The sequence below is a fragment of the Diabrotica undecimpunctata genome, chromosome 4 (genome assembly GCF_040954645.1).
Source record: "Diabrotica undecimpunctata isolate CICGRU chromosome 4, icDiaUnde3, whole genome shotgun sequence".
NCBI classification, from domain to species: domain Eukaryota; kingdom Metazoa; phylum Arthropoda; class Insecta; order Coleoptera; family Chrysomelidae; genus Diabrotica; species Diabrotica undecimpunctata.
Window position 1 is genome coordinate 18,851,647 of NC_092806.1, and position 19,527 is coordinate 18,871,173.

At 33.4% G+C, this 19,527-nt stretch overlaps 1 protein-coding gene across 1 annotated transcript in view; it reads right to left on the reverse strand.

The window, feature by feature from the left end:
- The window catches only part of LOC140438580 (uncharacterized), a 239,032-nt gene that overhangs the window by 87,259 nt on the left and 132,246 nt on the right, over positions 1–19,527 (reverse strand). The gene's annotated exons all lie outside the window — the stretch shown is intronic.

The following is a 19,527-nucleotide window of genomic DNA, read 5'->3' on the forward strand; positions in this document are numbered from 1 at the left end:
GCAGCCGAATCACGCAAAATCATCAACCAGGGTTCAGAGCTCATGCCAGAGATCACACGAAATCCAAGACGCAATGAAAAAGACGAAGACGCAAAGCACCAGGAGAAGATGGAGCCGTAATAGAAGCTATAAAGATGGGCGGATGTGCCCTTCTCAACCAAATAAAAATTTTGTTTAACCTTTGTCTAACAGATTGTAGCATACTGAAAACATGGAACAATGCAGTAACAATTTTAATTCACAAGAAAGAAGACAAGGCGTACTTAGAAAACTTTAGATCAATCAGCTTATTGAACGATCATATATAAAATGTTTACCCGAATAATTACGACACAACCTTAATGAAAAAATCTATAGAATATAACAGATCACTGTTATGAAGAAGTCTACTTCTTCGTAGACTTTCACAAAGCCTTCGATACTGTGGAATTAGAAAGCATTATAACTGCTCTAAACAATAGTAGAATAGACTACCGGCTTACAAAGTTAGTACAAACATTGTACCAAAACGCCACAATGCGTGTAAAACTACATGATACCACCAGAGAAATTCATATAAAGCCAGGTGTGAGACAGGGCGACACTCTCTCACCTAAATTATTTATAACGGTTCTCGAATACGCCTTTAAAATGCTAAAGTGGGAAAACAGAGGAATAAAAATAGACGGATAAATGCTCAATCATCTGCGTTTTGCCGACGATATAGTACTATAATACTTTTACCGACGTTACTAGTATCTTCAACAATAGGGCTAAAAATGAACATCAGTAAGACCAAATTTATGATAAATTTGGTTCCCAGCGAACACTTAAATATCCAAAATCAAGTGGTAGAATTGACAGAAAAGTACATATATCTCGGTCATGAAATCAGAATAAGCAAGGATGATCAGACCTGTGAATTTCTATGACGAATAAAACTTGCTTGGGCGGCATATGGTTCACTAAGAGACATCTTTAAGAGCAACATCTCGATAGCTATGGCAGTTGACAAATGCGTTCTTCCTATTATGACATACGGAGAAGAAACTCTCACAAAAATAACAGCACTGAAAATGCGAGTGGCACAAAGGCGCATGGAAAGATCAATTCTCAGCGTGACAAAAAAGACAAAATAAGGAACCAAGACCTAAGGAAAAGAACAGGTACCACTGATGTCGTCGAACGTATAGCCAAGCTGAAATAGAATTGGGCAGGTCACATAGCGAGATTAAAATACTCAAGATATACCAGAAAACTAATTGACTGGCGCCTAAGAGAAGACAAACGCAGCAGAGGACGACCAAAAACATGCTGGATGGACGACGTTAAACGAATATCCCAGAAATATCAACAGGGCCGTGAAGAGTGACGAAAAATGGGAGGGACCTATGTCCAGCAGTAGACAGAAGAGGTTGCATAATGATGATGATTGATCATAAATAATAGATATTATTTTTTATAGTTTCTGTAATATTTATTCCGATTTTGTACCGCCGATACAGTGTTTGTTTTTAAGGATAACACTTTTTTCCTTCCTATAAATTCTTTTAAAATTTTCCAATTTAAAAGAAATAAAAGAGGTTATAGTCGATAAGGAAACAATTACTAATACGTGATTAATACTTAACAAATTCTGAGACCAGTTTATTCCATTTTAATCCATTCATTATCCGTCTTTTATGTCAAAACCGCTTTAAAATGGGTTATGGAACCGATAACTCTTCTCTAATTGCTGACCGGACTAGAATCTAAGTTTTAGTGCCGGAAATAAAATTTTGTTGTTATTTGAAAAGTTTGTTCGCGATGTACAATAAATTTCCAATTATTTTGTCGATCGGTCGGTTTTCTTTAGTAATAGTTGTTTGATAAAAGCGATATGGATTTTGAGTGAAACAGCGATGGGAAATATTGCTGTTAAGAAAGGGAGTGTCTTGTTTACCGACTAAGAATTGTATTAATAATAAGATGTGAATAGAGTTAATAAATAGATATCTATAAATAAGTTTTAATAAATAGGCTTTTGTTATTCGGCTTAGAGAAGTAAGCAAAAATTCTGTGTTTTTTTTTACAGTCACTGTAACTATAATAATGTAAATATAATACGTAAATAATATATAATTATAATATGTAACAATTCTTTTAACATGCAATGCCGAGCATAAAATTAGGGGGTCACCCGTAATTTGAATTTATTTTAGAAATTATTATTCTTTTTTAACTATTTTCGGTTGTAACATAGTTTGTCAATGAATTATTTGAAAAAAATTGTGGTTGTTACTGTTTCAATAAGCATTTGAGATAAAAAGGTGCCCTTACCCTAATTCCCAAACTCCGTTATCTATGTATAATATCTAATATATTGTTTCTATGGTTTTAACGTCAATTGTAAACTGTTTGTGTAGTGTTGTTACTGTCAGTGTATTGAAATGAGCATAACTTCTGTTGTGGCGGCAAGAATTGTGGCGGTGTTAGAAGATGGCCACAGTAGTTAACGCGAAACTGCGAGAAATGTTGGTGTAAGTCTCTCGAGTGTGCAACAAGTTCGTATGGCGACGGTACGAAGAGTCAGGTCTGCTTACTCGAAGATCTAGTTTGCGTCAATTCAGAAATATGAAATTGTCTTCTTTTGATTAGGAATTAGGAATTTAGGAACAAAGGAACATCCTCATCACTCAACATATCTTTCTCGCTAGACAAATCGTCATTATTTAGTACAAACTAATCGCTAGGTGGTTCAAACGTTTCGTCTTCACCTGAAACATCATCAATTTCTGATTCTTGGTCACTAGGAATTTCCTTAAACTCTCGGTACAATTCTTCCTCTGTCATCAATACTAACCTGAAAGGTAACGGCTCCCTCCTATTATTACTAGACGCTATTTATTCCTACAAACGAAAAACGTTAGCTGCACGTTGGTACATATTTTGGATTGCCGTATATATTCAAAAATACAAAGTTTGTTAAAAAAAATAGTATTTTTTATGTTCCAGTGAATAAATAAATATACTACTAATTGTATTTGCTTGATATGCACTTCGCTTGTGCCGCTGGTGAATAATCAAACTCCGTGCGAAAACAAAACTGACTTTATTTTGAATTACACAATACATATAATATGAATGCCAATAAGTATTATGTTCGCTCGCACTGAATGCTGTATCACCGATCTCGTCTCGTATTTGAGTGCTGTCGTCTTTGGGATGCCTTTAGGGCAGGGACTCGTCTTATCTTCACATATGGCATAATATATCTTCATACGCTACTATGTTGCCGGATTGTAAAAATGTATAAAATAAACTTGAATTAGATAGAGGCGTGAACACTAATTTAAAATAATATAATAAACAACACACAATACTTACTTTTTAATAACAAAATCACGATGTAAAAATTTGTTTTACAGACACGTGCACTAAAAGTTGTTAGAATTGCAACTGATATCTAAAGACACAAAATGAGAAATATTTCTGGCACGTGGTTAGGTTTTGTACTAAAAAATGTACCAGTGTACTTCAAAGAGTTAAATAATGTGTTTGCTTTTTTACTTATCTGACCAATTCTACACAGACTATATTTGTCAAAAAAGTATTTATTTATTTATTTAAAAAAAATTATTATTACACAAAAATTTTAAAATATATATGTATAATAAACTTAAAATCAATTGGTGCATTAGACACTCCTTTCCTTGTATAATAACGATAAATTTATATAGAATATCATTTTTGGTTTATTGCTGTCATCCATTACAATGCTTAACGTCAACAATTTTTCTGTCTAGAAAATGAGCTTTAAAATATTGATAGTTTGGAAAATAATAGCCTAGAAAATATGTAACAAATACAAACACTTTTACGCCACATTAGTGTGACGTAAAGCCACATTATTTTAACTTTATGTTGCAGTTAATTTCAAACTCCAAAAACACTCGGAATCGGTTATTAGTTTCTTTTACCAATAATAGTGTAACATAAAAGCTGCTAGATATCACAAAAAAATAGTTTTTTGAGTAATTTATGTAGACTACAATAATTTATTAGCATAATTTTGTTCCCAACATAACAAAAACAAAATCGAATGTTTCGTTTTTTTACATCTTTTGTTTTGAAAACAGCTTCAAACAGTTTGATTATGGTTATTCCACGATAATATAATTACAACAGATACCACAAAAAATAACTTAAAGTTATGTTACGTTTGGAGTTTTCTTTTGGAGTGCTTCTTTTTACTTTTTCATAAATATGATATGTTGCTATAAGATGTTCTACTTTTGTTTAAATTTGAGAGATTTTTATTGAGTTTTTAACAAATAAATTGGGAAAAGTCGTCTTGTATTTCCGCATTTTTTATTGCGTCTTATATTTCCATTAATTTTTCATTTTCCAACACTTCAGTTTTATATATTTTTAATTAACTTTCTTTATTTACCTTACCTAAATCACTGTTTGTCGACCGACTCCATTGTAGGCTCCCTTTTATTTTGGAAATAAACTCATAACTGGCACATAAATCGTATCGGAACCCTTAGAAGGTCACTATCAAAGCGGTTTGGCGATACCGGCACGATAACTCGACTGACAAATTGGCAATTGATTTTTTGCCAAGAACTTTCCCTGTCGCTACGTTTTTTTTTTCTTATAAATATTCTTCGAGCGTGCTACGGACATGAGGTTGCTTCTTAACTAGGCAGATCCGTGTCTATTTTTTTAATAACACAACTATGCATTTGTTAACAATGTAATTCAGTGAATTAAAGTGATAGATTGGTTCGGTGGTGCCACTAAAATTAAAGAATGACGGATTGGTGTATTTAAATATACTAATTATTTGCAAACACATAACACATATACATATAGAGAACTACAACTTTTAGCTATACACAATACCAACGAACAGGAATTCTTTTTAAAGATATGTGTGACAGGAATTATAGAAAATCACTAGAGGATTACTAGAAGTCACTAGAGGTCACTAGAGGTTAGGGAACCATGGTGGAGTTATATTACCCAGGGCTCCCACATGAAGAGTATTTGGCTGGTAGTTGTGCCACTATCGCACATGAGAGTGCTATAACGGGAAAAGGGATGGTCTGGAGCATTCGAGCGCGCAGGAGTGACTCCTGTTTTTAACTCGAGTTAATACATTTCGCTCCAATGAATTGTTACACCCGAATGCAATTCTTAAGGCTAAACATATCTCACAGGCTGGGTTTAATTAAATTGCTTGCTTTCTTGTCATATTTTGGCACTCTGGTTCAAGTATCGAAAGAGCAAAGTCACTGCAAGTACACACTTTGCCATACGACGTTGCAACAAGAAGAGAGCAACCTCCGAGAAATCGAAGACTTTAACAAAAAGAGCTAAACTTTACCACTAGTATACTTTAGAAACACATTTTATCAACTAAGAATAAAATTAATAAGTGTATGAAAACAGGTTACCAGTTGGTAAAAAGTTTCTCTATCCAAAGTGTCAAAAACAACCAGCAACTCCAGGTTAGGAAGGAGACAAATCATAAACGGTTCCAGGGAACATTCCTTAGGAAAACCGCAACAGGGATTGCTGCTGTGGCAGAGCAGACAACAAAGCTCGTAGGCAGACTTAAACTCCTAGCTGAGCTCCCCAGTCTACCCCACAAAAATGAGCCTACGCTCAAGATCAGGAGCAAAATCCGTCTCGGGCTAGAGGCAGATACCATCCTCTTGTGATAGCTCCCCTGCTTACTCTATCAGTTCGCAATACAGCTCAGAAGCCACGTTGGTTGATCCTGCAGACTTTTTCGATGCAAAATTCAAGCACATGTTTACACTGTTCATGAAAACGGCCATGAATAAACACTGCATGAAGGAGCAAGCTATAAACACTGCATCTAATTTTTAAAATTCGCCTACCTCGAATAATGCCATTTTGGTAAGGTTTTTCCAGCACTTCCTATCAAGGGCAATTCTAACGATTCTGCCAAAAAAGCATATTCAATTTCTACCAACCCAAATTTTATCTCCAACCTGTCGTCAATCAGTGAACATACTGAAACAACCCAAACTCATATAGGTACATAGTAAATCTACTGAAAGTATAGAAAATCAAAAATTTCATACAATTGATAAAAAAGTTCATGCAGTTTTAAATACGCATACTCATAAACTTCAGTTTATCTAAAGCAGTTCAGTACTTCTAAAGCAACTACCGCAATCTCAAATGAGGAGCCAATTAACAAATGTCCTACAATTTTTTTCTACAAAATAGTTGATATACCGAATGCACTTAGCACTTATTCCTAAATATTCAAGAACTTCTCAGAGGCTGTATCAATGACTTAACCGTCATAACTAATTCACAACTGGCCTTTCTCTAGACTAATAAAACAGCGACATCCAGAATATGACCAAAAACTCCGCCAGAGATCAGGGGACACCTCAATAAAAATCATTCCAAAGAATTCCAGACAAAACCACAGTGCGCAACCAGCATCGTAAGCTTCCTTCTTCCACTTAGTTCTAACTAACATCGATTTTTTAGAAACCACAGTGGAAGAAATTACTGAATATCTTGCCGAACAGTCAATTGAAATTATATCAGCGAATTGAATTGTCGCCTGCCAAGACGGCAAACCTACAAAACTGGTTCGCATTTTTCTGAAGTCTGAGGAGTACTATACCAAACCTTTATCTCAAGGCATCCAAATCGATTAACAGATAAAGCAGTGTAAGGCTCCTCACCATCCAGCATAATCATTCCAGCCACCAAATCTTTCAGTCGCAGCTGCCAATCACGTCACGACATTGCTGAGTCTCAGACTAAACAATTCATTTGCCCAAATTGCGGTAGAGCTGAGCACACATCCTCTAACTGCCTGTCATTAAAGAATCCTAAATGTCCAAACTACAAAGGTGAGCATCCGGCATGGTCACCTAGAAGATACTGATTAAACAAAAGAAATAAGATGCCGCATTGAAATTGCACGGTCAACTTGTAACAGAATGAGAAAACCTTTCTTTAATAGCAATATCAATATACCGCTTCGGATATCGGTAGCAGATAGCGGTAACCCATACAAAAGGCTCCCAACCTTTTGTATGGGGTTGTTGAGGCCTGGACACTGAAAAAATCCAATATTAAGAACCTAGCATTCGAAATGTGGTGATACAATAGGTGTAACAACTAGGAAAACAGTGCGAAGTTTTAAATTCCATAAAAATCAGGAAGTTGGAATACTTGGGGCGCATCATAAGAGGTGAAAAATACTATCTATTAAGGAGTGTAATGCAGGGCATAATCAAAGGCAGAAGAAGTGTAGGAAGTCGTAAAATCTCGTGACTACGCAATCTCCGTGAATGGTTTAAATGCAGTTCAATTGAACTATTTAGGCGCATAACCAACAAAATTGTCAGAATGATTTCTAATCTGCGGAAAGCTAGGAGCGGAAGTTGAAGAAGAAGAATTTTAAGATTCACAGACTGGATTGTATTCCTAACACGTTGACTGCCACGGCAATTTTCAGAAATCTGGCCTAAAATGACAATTTGATTTAATCACATTCTATTATTAAAAACTCTAATTCTAGTAGATAGTTACCATCAAAAAGCATAAAAAATGTGTTTTAAAAAATGTATTAAGAATTAACTCTTAGTTGGCTTCTGTAACAAAAATCTCTTCCTAGAAGCCAACTATGAGTTAATTCACACGCAGTCACGCACAGACACTCTTACACCTTCGCTACGCTAAACCTGAATCATAAATACCCGTCCATAGATATTCCTTAGTACTGTCAGTAGTATCTCAGAAATTGTCGAGTGGATCACATGTACGTCTTTCTTGGGCGTTTTGTTCAAAACAAAGATCAGAGTTGCAACCAGCATTATCCTACCAACACTAGAGTATGCCTCTGCAAAACAAACAGTAAGAAGATTCAAATAGTCCAAAGCAGTCCACAGTAGATCCAAGTTAAACCCAAAGAAGATCCTACGAACAATGGACAAGAGAACATACGAGATTTTCAACGACCTCAGAAACCATCCCAATAGAATATTGTAAGAGTTAACAGACTATGATGAAAACCTAAGGATGGTTCACAGACGCTCCAAACAACAATTAGCAGGATATAGAGTGGACCAGCAGGATCTAAGAATACTGAAACAGCCATGCAATAGTCAACACGAGCGGTGAAAGAAGGTCCAAAAAACTTCCAAAACAATATACACGGGGTGTGTGATGGCATATACACCTGGGAATGCATACCCCGCCTCATGCACACTTTTAGCATTTAAGTAAACATATACACGATATTATGTGAGAGCACTATACTGGTTTTTTTTTTAAAAAGGTATGTCATAAATTAAATCACGCATTCCGGGGACAAAAATAAATTGATTGAATCCAACTTACCTTAGTACAAAAGTGTACACAAAAAAGTTACAGCCCTTTGAAGTTACAAAATAAAAATTGCTTTTTTGCATTATTTCCTGAACTACTTCACAGTTTGTAATAAAAATGAACACGTTACTTTCTTGTTCTAAAAGCATTTTTCGTAAAAAAGAAACAACAAAAGTCCAAACCCAACAAGCCCAAAATCCACCCAAACTTTTGAGTACGTTCAAATCAAATGAATTTTGTGGCATCATTAGTTTAACACATTATTTTTAAAAAATGTTTGCCTTTTATCACTTTTTTCAAAAACAGTTTTTATTGAGCAACGGCCCTTTTCATTAACCTTTAAAAAATTACGTGCAACTAAATAAATGGCTTAAATGAATTAACAAGTACAAAAATTGTCTATAACAACTATAAATATGATATTACAATAAATGTTTAAAATGACCCCCATTTTCTTCAATACACATTCGGTATCGTTTTAATAAGGAAAACCGAATGCGCTTAAAAATCATATTTTTCTGACGAAATTGATTTGTGGCTTCAATTATTCTAACCCTCAATTATTGTTCGTCCTCTATTGTTACAGAATACACTTTCTCTTTCATAAACCTCCAAAAGCAAAACTCCATGGGGTTAAGACCTGGACTTCTGGGTGGCCAAGAAATAGGTGCGTCACGACCCCTTCCTATCCACCGACCAGGATACTGCCTGCAAAGGTATTCCCGGACTTCATTACTGAAATGCGGTGGAGCGCCATCTTGTAGAAACCACATATTTTGCCTTATTGCAATATTCACTTTACCACGTAGCAAGGTAGCTTTCACTACCAAGGTAACCTCGTTGGTAAACAAAATATTTCTAATAAAATTAACATTTCGAGTGTTTTCTATTAACAACCAATCGCAAAATCCATTCCTTTTAGGATAATCTTCAACCAATAACTCTTGAACCGTTTTTAAGTGATAGGGTTTAAGCAGCTGCCTTCAAACGCTGATCCTTCAGACGCCTCCAAAACTTTACTTGAGGAACATTTAGTTGAGCAGCTATTACCCTTGTACTTGTTCCAGGGATTTCTTCAATGATTTCTAAAATGTCTTCATCAGTTGCATTCATTATTGGACGACCACTATTGCCAGCAACTTTCGGTTGGAATGTACCCGTTTCCCGTAAACGACGATCAATGGTCAGAAATAATCGTCTATCGGGTGTATTTCGATTGGGGTATTTTACTGCATAACGCCTTGCGGCTACTGCACTATTTCCTTGGCATTCACCTACGATATTTCCGATAGTTTATTGAAATCATAATTTAATCTGATCCAACTTACCCAAACTATTGTAATATCAAAATTTTTAATATTAATCTTATTCACACAATAAATGATAGCTTCAAATTATTGACTATTATTGATGGAACCGTTTGTAATTATTGTATCCGTAGAAACTAATTGTAATTTTAAATTTTATGGCCAACTAGGAAAAAACTAGTTTTTCGAAATAGTGATAGGAGGCAAAAAAGTTTTAAAAATAATGTGTTAAACTAATGATGCCATAAAATTCATTTGATTTGAACGTAAAAAAGTTTGGGGGGATTTAGGGCTGCACACCCCCTTAAAATTTTTCTGTGCGCTTAGATTTTGTTATTTCTTTTGTATGAAAAATGCTTTCAGAACAAGAAAGTAACGTGTGAATTTTTATTACAAAATGTCAAGTAGTTTAGGAGATAATGCAAAAAAACAATATTTATTTTGTAACTTCAAAGGGCTGTAACTTTTTTTGTGTACAGTTTTGTACTAAGGTAAGTTGGATTCAATCAATTTATTTTTGTCCCCGGAATGCGTGATTTAATTTATGACATACCTTTTTGAAACACCCTGTATACTTGGGAATGCACACATCGTAGTTAGGGATAAAAAAGCACCTTGACTGCACTAAATTCTCTGTACAAGTTCGAGTAAACACCAATGCTTTCACTAAAACTAAATGAATAAGTATAAAAGGCCCATCAGACCTTTTACACAGCCGCTTAGACGTAGGCTCTTATGGCAGGTCACATAAAGACCCTATCGCGGAACCTGAACATGGAGACCATGTGCGAAAAATATGGGCTTTGTGGCCAGACCAACAATTATTCAATATTGATTCATTCAATATTGTTATTAACCAGGTGACATTTATGACTTTCAAATTTTGACAATCGTTGCGAATCAAATCTTTTATTGACAAATATTCTTTTAATTTTTAATTCTCATTTATTGTCTGTATTTTGTTAGATATTTCTAATGCAGTTTTAAATTTAAACCTGCTTAGAATAAATATATGATGACTAGAAACGAATTGATTGAGAGTAGTGAATCGATGTGAAGAACCGCTATTTTATGAAGCTACCCGTGACGACGCCATCTTGTGATTCTAGTTCCGTGACGACGCCATCTTGTGGTACTAGTTTCGTGACACTCGCCTTAACATTTTAATAAAGAGAAAAAAGTAAAACAACGCCAGTATAGAAGCTTCGCTTTAAAATTAGATTGTAAGAAGAGCTCCTTTATTTGGAGAGTCTACCACCTATTGAAACAAACAGTATCCGACAAAGCCCGATATGTACACAAGCAAAAAACGCCAATAAAGGCGTTATTTCTATAGATTGTTTTAAGAAGTTCCACAAACAATAAAATATTATTTCTTGAATTTAAATTAATTTTTATAATTGTAGAGTGACGGGGCAAAGTGATCTAAGTGCCAAAAAACATTTTATTGGGAAAACACAAAAAACCGTTTTTGCATCAAATTTATTGTCGTAAATCGTTTATTTAAAAATAAAAACTGTTAAATTAAGTCATTTTAAATATTATGCTTCAAATATAACACATATTACAAAAAATGAAAATGATAAAGTGCTTAAACTGTCAAAATGTTTAAAAAATATTGTTTATTGTCATCATCGAGAAATTGCAACATTGCAGTAATGTCTTTCTTTTTCGATTCTTTTAAAGGTAAGGAATTTGGAAGAGAAGACAGTGTAGCATTTTTGATGGTAGTGGCAGTAATGCCAGGTTTTAGGACTATACAACTTTCCCACGGTGCTAAATCACTGTAACTTTTCTTGTACATGACGGTCCCAGGGTTGTTCTTTGAAACTCGAATCCAAACAGCTGTAGAAATTCCAAGTTTGGCTGTATTCAGAAACGCGGAAGAGGCTGCATCAAAATCAAAAAACGTTTTCTCGTCACCCATGTTCAGAACTTTGTAAGGACGTGAAGGTCTCGCTGTGACTATCGCCTTCATAACATCCTGCATATTAATTAGCTTGCATTGTCTTGCTCTTTTTTCGATTAAAGCAAAATCCCGATCTGAAGCTGAGAACGAATGACCTGATACAAGAAACTTATGATCAATCGTTTCAAAAACTTCATGGCAGACAAGAAAAATGTACAAGAACAAAAGCATTCTGTTTTTCAACTGACCTGCACAGTTATCACTCTAAACGCACAGATTTTTTTGTATGTATTGAGTAGTCCACAGTTTAGTGTTTGTAAAAGGCAAGATGCCATTTGGTTGCCTCCTCTTCCTGATTGCCCCTCATGCCAAATACACATCAATCGATCATCTGTATCAGCCACGTGAATACCAAAGTTGTAACCAGATATTTGGCGGGAATAGTACATACTACTGTGAGTTAGTTTGGGTAACGAAAAAACTTTCTGCAAATCCATTGTTATGGTGCACGTGTCACTTACTGGCAAGGTGCTTCGTATAAAGTCGCTTTTTATAGATGCGAAAACAGCTTCTACTTGGCGGTGATGTAACTCAAGTTTTGTTGTCCCTGTTTTCTTGGTTGCCGGGTCAGAACTTTTGGTTGATATGCTCAGTTGATCGCATGTTTTGCAAGTATCCACTCGTGGTCGACGGAAGGATAGGTTCGGAAAATCCTTCAAAAAACACTTCGGTAAAACTTGTGTGAAATATGAGTACAAGGATTATTTTCTTGAAATGCCCTGAAAAGCCTATGCACATTCAGATCAGAGCTCAAATACTCTTTGTCCGACTTAAGTCGGTTGTAATGACTGACATCTCTAGGGAAGCTATTAATATGTTGTTTCACTAAACGACGATCATGGACAGTGAATTTAAACATTTTTGCACCACCTCGCTTGTCTGTGTACATGTAATCCCCACTTTTTTTCTTCTTGACAATGGTTGTAATCCTTTGGGGAGTAACAGCAAAAATCTTCATGAATGTCTGTTTACAAACTTTTTGTAAACCTCCCTTACCATCAGGAACAGTGTAACTCATAGTGCATTGGCGTCGGCTCTCTAAAAATTAATACTAACCTCGTTTTTAGGTTTACGTCTTGCCGGAACTAGTTTTTTAAATTTATCGGTAGTGTACGAATTTCCACTAACTCGTGCCTCACTCTGTATTTTTCTCTTACGTTTTTTGTTTTTAACTGTTTCATCACGACAAAATGCTTGTTCATTCATTATTTCATGCAAAATACAAATTTTAACCTTAAAACGACACGTTCCCGAACGTTTATAAGCAACTACTGACATGGAACAATACTAATAAAGAAGCATGGCACTTAGAACAGTTTGGCCGGACACGTCCGAAGGACATACCGCTAGCTTGATCATGCAGTCAATTTTTAAATTAGGTAACAGTAGAATAGGGACTTAAATCACAGTGGGGCTATTGACGATGGCATATAGAACACTTTGAGTGGAAAAAGTGATTTTTTGATTTTTTGGCACTTAGATCACTTTGCCCCGTCACTCTACAATTGCAAATTAACTGCTGAAAATTAAATAATTATCTTATTATAATTATATCTTAATAAATATCATTTATAATTGTCAATGACGATACTTTAATGCAAGTAGGTACATGACCTTCACATAATCAACTTTATATTTAAGCGGCAAATTTCTGTTGAAATTTATCAACCTACCCTGACAATCACACGTTCCCGTTTCCACGATAGATATATCAAGTATTAAAGATACTTTACTCCCGAGCCGAGTCTCGTGTTTGGTTGGTAAAGCCCCAAATTGCTACGACCCTGAAAGAGCTTAATAACTCTAATTCATTTGTGGTTCATCACTAATTCCAGCAGCATTTCTGAGATAGGTATTAATATTCAGGTTTTCAAAATAGGCTCGTTTAAGCCATTTGGGAAATATCAAATATACATTTGCCAACAAAATTTTGAATTAGTAACGAGAGAAGGTTGGAATTTCTTCCTCGTTCTTTTATGTAAGAGGTGGGTGGAGATAAAGTTAATCTTTAAATAGGAAATTTTAACATTAATTAAACACCAGAGTATGATAATATCTTAGTATTTTAAATTTATTATAATTCTCATGAAATTGCAGTAAACCTTTAAATGAAACGGAAATAATTTGCACAAATATCATTTGTATTACCTATTATACAATATAATTTTGAATTATTTGCATATTTTTCAGCTTCAGGGTTAGATACCACTGAAAATCACTTATTGGCGTATTAAAAAATTTCAAGGCCGAGTGAAAAGTTAGAGTTAGACCAAATTTTTTAATTGATTTTAAATAATTAAAAATTACCCAGTTTTGAAAAGAAATACAATATTAAGAACACCTAATTACATTTTAATCTTATTGTTTTTTCTTTCTATTCTCTATGTATCAGAGTTAAAACACACCATCAAAAGATGTCATAGAATAAACAAAGTTTTACTATCCTTACCAAAATGTTAGAATGTATTTTGTCTATTATTTTATGTTTTTGTTATTAATGTTGAGGGTCAAAGCTTATTATAAATAATCTCAACGACTAGTAAATTGCACTGACGAATTGTGATATTTTGTAAATATTTACATATTCTTTTTATCTATGTTACATCGTCTTGGAAAAGGAATAAAACAATTCCGAAAGCTAGACAAAACGTTAAAAGAGTGTTTCTTTAACATCCCGGCCAACCTTCTGACTGCAGCCCTAATAAACTGGTTGTTTGTATATAAAATACGACCGTTGATTAAATTTAAAATATATTCAATAGTTGAATAACAGAGGTTTGATCAGTCAATAATTGGCACATGAAAGTCGTCAACTACTTCATTGATTTCCTTGAATATGTTTCGCTTTTATTTTTAAAAGCATCATCAGTTTACTGCAAATAGAAAAGATCTTAGAATATAAGTAAACAACGAACAGGGTTCATACTTACAAAAACAATTTGTAGGTTTTTTTTAGATGTTGTAAAAACTCTACGATAACTTAACATTAAAACTTACTAACTAAACGAGAAATGCATCCTATTTCCAAACTCTTGCCGTACTCGTTCAAATGTGTCGGGGAAAATTGCCCTACATTCTTCAACAATTCGTTGTTTCAAAATGTCAATATTGTCAAACTTTAGATTTCAAGTATCCCCACAGAAAAAAATCTAATGGTGTGAGGTCCAGTGACCGAGTTGGCCATTCAATCGTACATCGTCGCCCAATCCATCTACCACGATATTCCTCATCTAGGTAATGTCTTACTGGCCCATTATGGTGTGCAGGAGAACCATCTTGTTGAAACGTGATTTCCAAGTTGCCGAATTCATCTGGATTATCCTCCAGAATTTCAAGTATTAACGGTTCAATTGTATTTTGTAACATTTCCAGATACACTTCACCGGTTAAGTTAGTATTGAGAAAAACAGCCCCAACTATGTGGTTTCCCAAAATACCTGCCCAAATTTTTTTTTTTTTTTTTTGGAAATTATGAGTATGGTGTTTCATGAAAGACGTGAGGATTTGTGTCACTCCAATACCTCACATTGTGTGTGCTAACATTTCCATTGAGAGAAAAAGTACTTTCGTCACTAAAACAAATTGTTTTTATGTAATCGGGCTGTTGGTTAATTTTATTGGACATATTTTCACAAAATTCTAGTCTTCGGTCTGAAAGTTGGTGCACAATTTTTAATTTATTAATGAAATTTGTTTTCAGCCAACACTCGGTGTACTGTCTTTTGACTGATTCCATAGATATATGCAACTTGGGCTGTAGAAGAAGTATTGTTCACTACCATTTCTCAAATTATGTCATTTTTTTTGTCAGCACTAAATGTTGGTCGACCAGATCGTTTGACATCTTAATCACTACCTGTTTGTTTAAAATTCCGAAGAAACTTCCTCAAATAAGCTCTCGATGTAGGGCGATCGGAGTACCTCTTATTAAAAAGTCGTTCTGCTGCATGGAAATTATTTCCACATACTAGAGAATTGACAAACGTCAACTTTTTTGACAAATAACCAAAGGCGGACATTAGAATTTTCTATTAATTAAATGCCAAACTAGAATTTTAGTATTTATTTAATTTATTCGTCAAAATCATCTTAAATCCAAACAAAATTACTATGATTGAATAGGTATATTAAAATAATTGTAGTTTCGCATTTAATTAATAAAAATTCTAACGTTCGCCTCTGGCTTATTGTCAAAAATGTTGACGTTGACATAAAAACAATTACAGAATTGAAAAACTTTAACTTTTTGACAAGTAACCAGAGATGGAAATTTTAATATTTATTAATTAAATGCAAAACTACAATTTTAGTATTTATTTAATTTATTTATCAAAATGAGCTTAACCTCAAATAAAATTAGTATGGTTGAATAAGCCATAAGGTCCCATTTAAAATTATCTGTCACAGTGGCGCTGTAACGTCATCTGTCACTATTACGTCATCTGTTATGACTAGTTGAGAAGCCTACGTCTGTTTATTACCTCCCCCAAATTTCACTATTATAAGTATAACCGTTCAAACGATACGAGGGGGGAACTGACTTTTGACTAGCACTGTATATATATTTATAAAAATAAATCACTAAAATGTTTGTACGGGCATCACTTCAGAATGACCACACCAAATTAGATAATTTTTTTTGTTGTGTCTGCTATTATCAGAAGGTTTATGTAAAAAATAAGTTTCAAAAAATTGTACAGAAATACGTTAAAAACTGTTCTTCTGTTATTTTAAATCACAGTATAAAATAGATGGCGCGATACTATGACTAACAAAGGAAGCTAGGATTAACAAAATAAATGTCAGTTTTGATAGATTGGGAAACATACCATACTGAATATACGGGTTTTGGTTCGATCACGCTCATTCCCTGAAGCTCGCCTCCGAATTTTACTGTAAAGACAAAAAAATAATACGTCATTATAGAAGCTTGCTTCAAAAACTGTCAACTTACTACTTACTTAATTGGACAAAAACACTATGAAAAAGACTATTTTATTCTCATATTACACTATTAAGAGCCGGTCATAATTATTGGACTATGTATTATAATAGAAATAAATTGTTTGCATTGTTTTACATATTTTATAAAATTCTATCTTGTTATCAAAAAAATTATAATTATTTGATTAATTTTAGGCTCTTATTTTCAAAGAACCCCCTTTTTTTAGAGAAAATAAGCACCGCAATATGATTATTCCTTCATTTAAAAATATATACCAAAAGCACTCAAACACAATAACCCCAGCCAAAAATTCTCCCACTGAATGCTTCTTAATTTAATCAGCATTATATCTCTTTCTCTTTTGTGCGGAAGTTACAAATGGATCCATATTATAGCGATGGCTTTTCTGAAGACGACTCTCTGCTTACTACAAAGGATTCCTGATTGTGCCGCCGATTCTAACTTTGACACTCCATTACTTCTCGAAGATTATCTCGTGGTATTTCCCACCTGATTCTAAATAAGGACAAATCTCCATAAGACGAAATTCGACGGTTTGGTAACTAGAAAATGCGTCGTATCGTTACTGGCATCCGAATTATATCTCTAAGACAAGGTCAGGACCGATAGATGTCAAATCTTTTTATGTTCAATTAAAATACAATGATACCGTACAGAGTAACATAAAATAGATTTTAAAAATACGTTTTTCTTATTTTGACTTATAATATGCTATCATTATCATCATAAAAAAATTATTGAGAGCTCTTCTGATTCTTTTATTGCAACGAATAACTCGACATTATTGTTTTTTACAGGTTGTCGAATGGCTTGATTTAGTTACAAATTATTTCCTTTCTTTCAAATTTTTACGTAGATTCTATGCCATCTTTCATCGTTTGGGTCCCATCCAACTCAGTATCCGTCTTTGGCAAATTATATATATATATATATATATATATATATATATATATATATATATATATATATAGATATATATATATATATATATATATTGTTAAGTTTCTTCTTTCCCAACCAAAAAAAAAATCCATCGAAATAAAATTTTAAGATATCAATTTTTTCCGTTTCAAACAAAATTATCAAAAAACCTTTGTTTAGAATTAGAAGACATTTTACCTGTAAGTTAATCTTTTCATTGTTTGTATAATCGAGTATTAAATGACCATATTCTAATCTTTTGAAATATGTATAAATTGTGTATTGACAAAACCAATTTTAAAGTAAGCTATTTAGTTTTTCTCTGAAACCGAAATTAGGCTTTTCCAAAATCATGGTAAACACAATTTGAGCTTTTGATTGGACGGTCGTTTTTAAATGGGAATTTGTGAGCCGATCATGAGAACCGGAGACGTCAGTGATAATTTGTCATCGAAAAACAGTCGTTTGTCTCAAGATAGGGTGTGATTCGTGAGTTGGATACCGGCATTGTGAAAAGAATTGAATAGTTTTGCAGAAGGAGATAGCAAGTAGATTGAAAGAGGTCCTTGTGTCTACCGTTGGCATTTTTTGAAGATTTGTGAAAGTAGTTTTACGGCATCAAGTTGACAAAAGGAGGTCCTTGTGGCATTAATAAGTAGTTGAGTTTTTGGAGAAGTGCATCAGGTGTTTTTGGTTAGTGCAGCAGGTTTGCAGAGATGTTTGGAAGGAGCCTAGGTGCCAAAAAGGAGAGATCACATCGTTGAGGAGACTGGATTTTTCTGGGTATGTTCCAACATACAACTCAATAAGAAAATAAGCTGTAAGTGTTTTGTACAATTGAATTTTATATCTGTGAAGGATCGGTTTGACATCATGGTCATTAGCATTCAAATTTAAGAACTGAGGTTTTGTTAGGCTAATCAAAAGTTTAAAGTTTTGTTGTTTTCTTGTTTCAAGTAAAGAAAAATTTAAGTAAAATTGGTTTTCACTTAATATAAATGTATGTAGATTTAAAATCTTATTATTATAAAAATTTGATTTATTTTCTTGTATGCTGATTGACAAGATAACGACAGAATTTATTCGTTCATATAAAATAAAGAAACGTAAATTTTTGTAATATAATATTTTTTTTTATTCTTATCCTTCTTCTCTATCCCGATAAAAGACAACTAGAAAATTTTTGAATCCATCGAACACAGGTAATATAAGGATTTTATTTTACTTTTGATAACAAATAAGTTATATTTTTTTATTGGCTCAATAAACTAAGATTAAAGACAAAATAAACAATCATAACAATATATATATATATATATATATATATATATATATATATATATTATATATATATATATATATATATTGTTTCTTATTTCTTGACCGCGAATTTTTAAATAGTCAAGCTGTTAATACTGCAATTCAAGTGCATCCTTTCCATAGTGATCCTTAACTTGGCTGCACCGTACTGAAGACGACCAATAGTCAGAAATACGTATATACGGTTGCCTTCCACCGATATACCTTTATTGGTTTTCTGTTTTGCGAGACATGCCATTACATTTTATTTGTATATATATATATATATATATATATATATATATATATATATATATATATATATTGTACCGTTTTTAAATAAAACGAGCGGTTCTTAATTTATATAAATATATTTATCTATAATTTTACAGCACGAAAATATCTTATCAACTAACTTTAACTCATAAAAGGTCTGCTTATATATAAAAGTTATTATGTACTAGAATATTCTGGAGTAGTCCACCTCTAATTCATTTGTTTGACGGGTCGATCTCTCCCGCGCTCGATACATCAGGAAGCTTCTCGTCGTCTAGAGATGCAACCGTTATATGTGCTACGTCGAATGCATGTTAGTAACTATATAATATACGTAATATATATATATATATATATATATATATATATATATATATATATATATATATATATATATATATATATAATATACGTAATATATATATATATATATA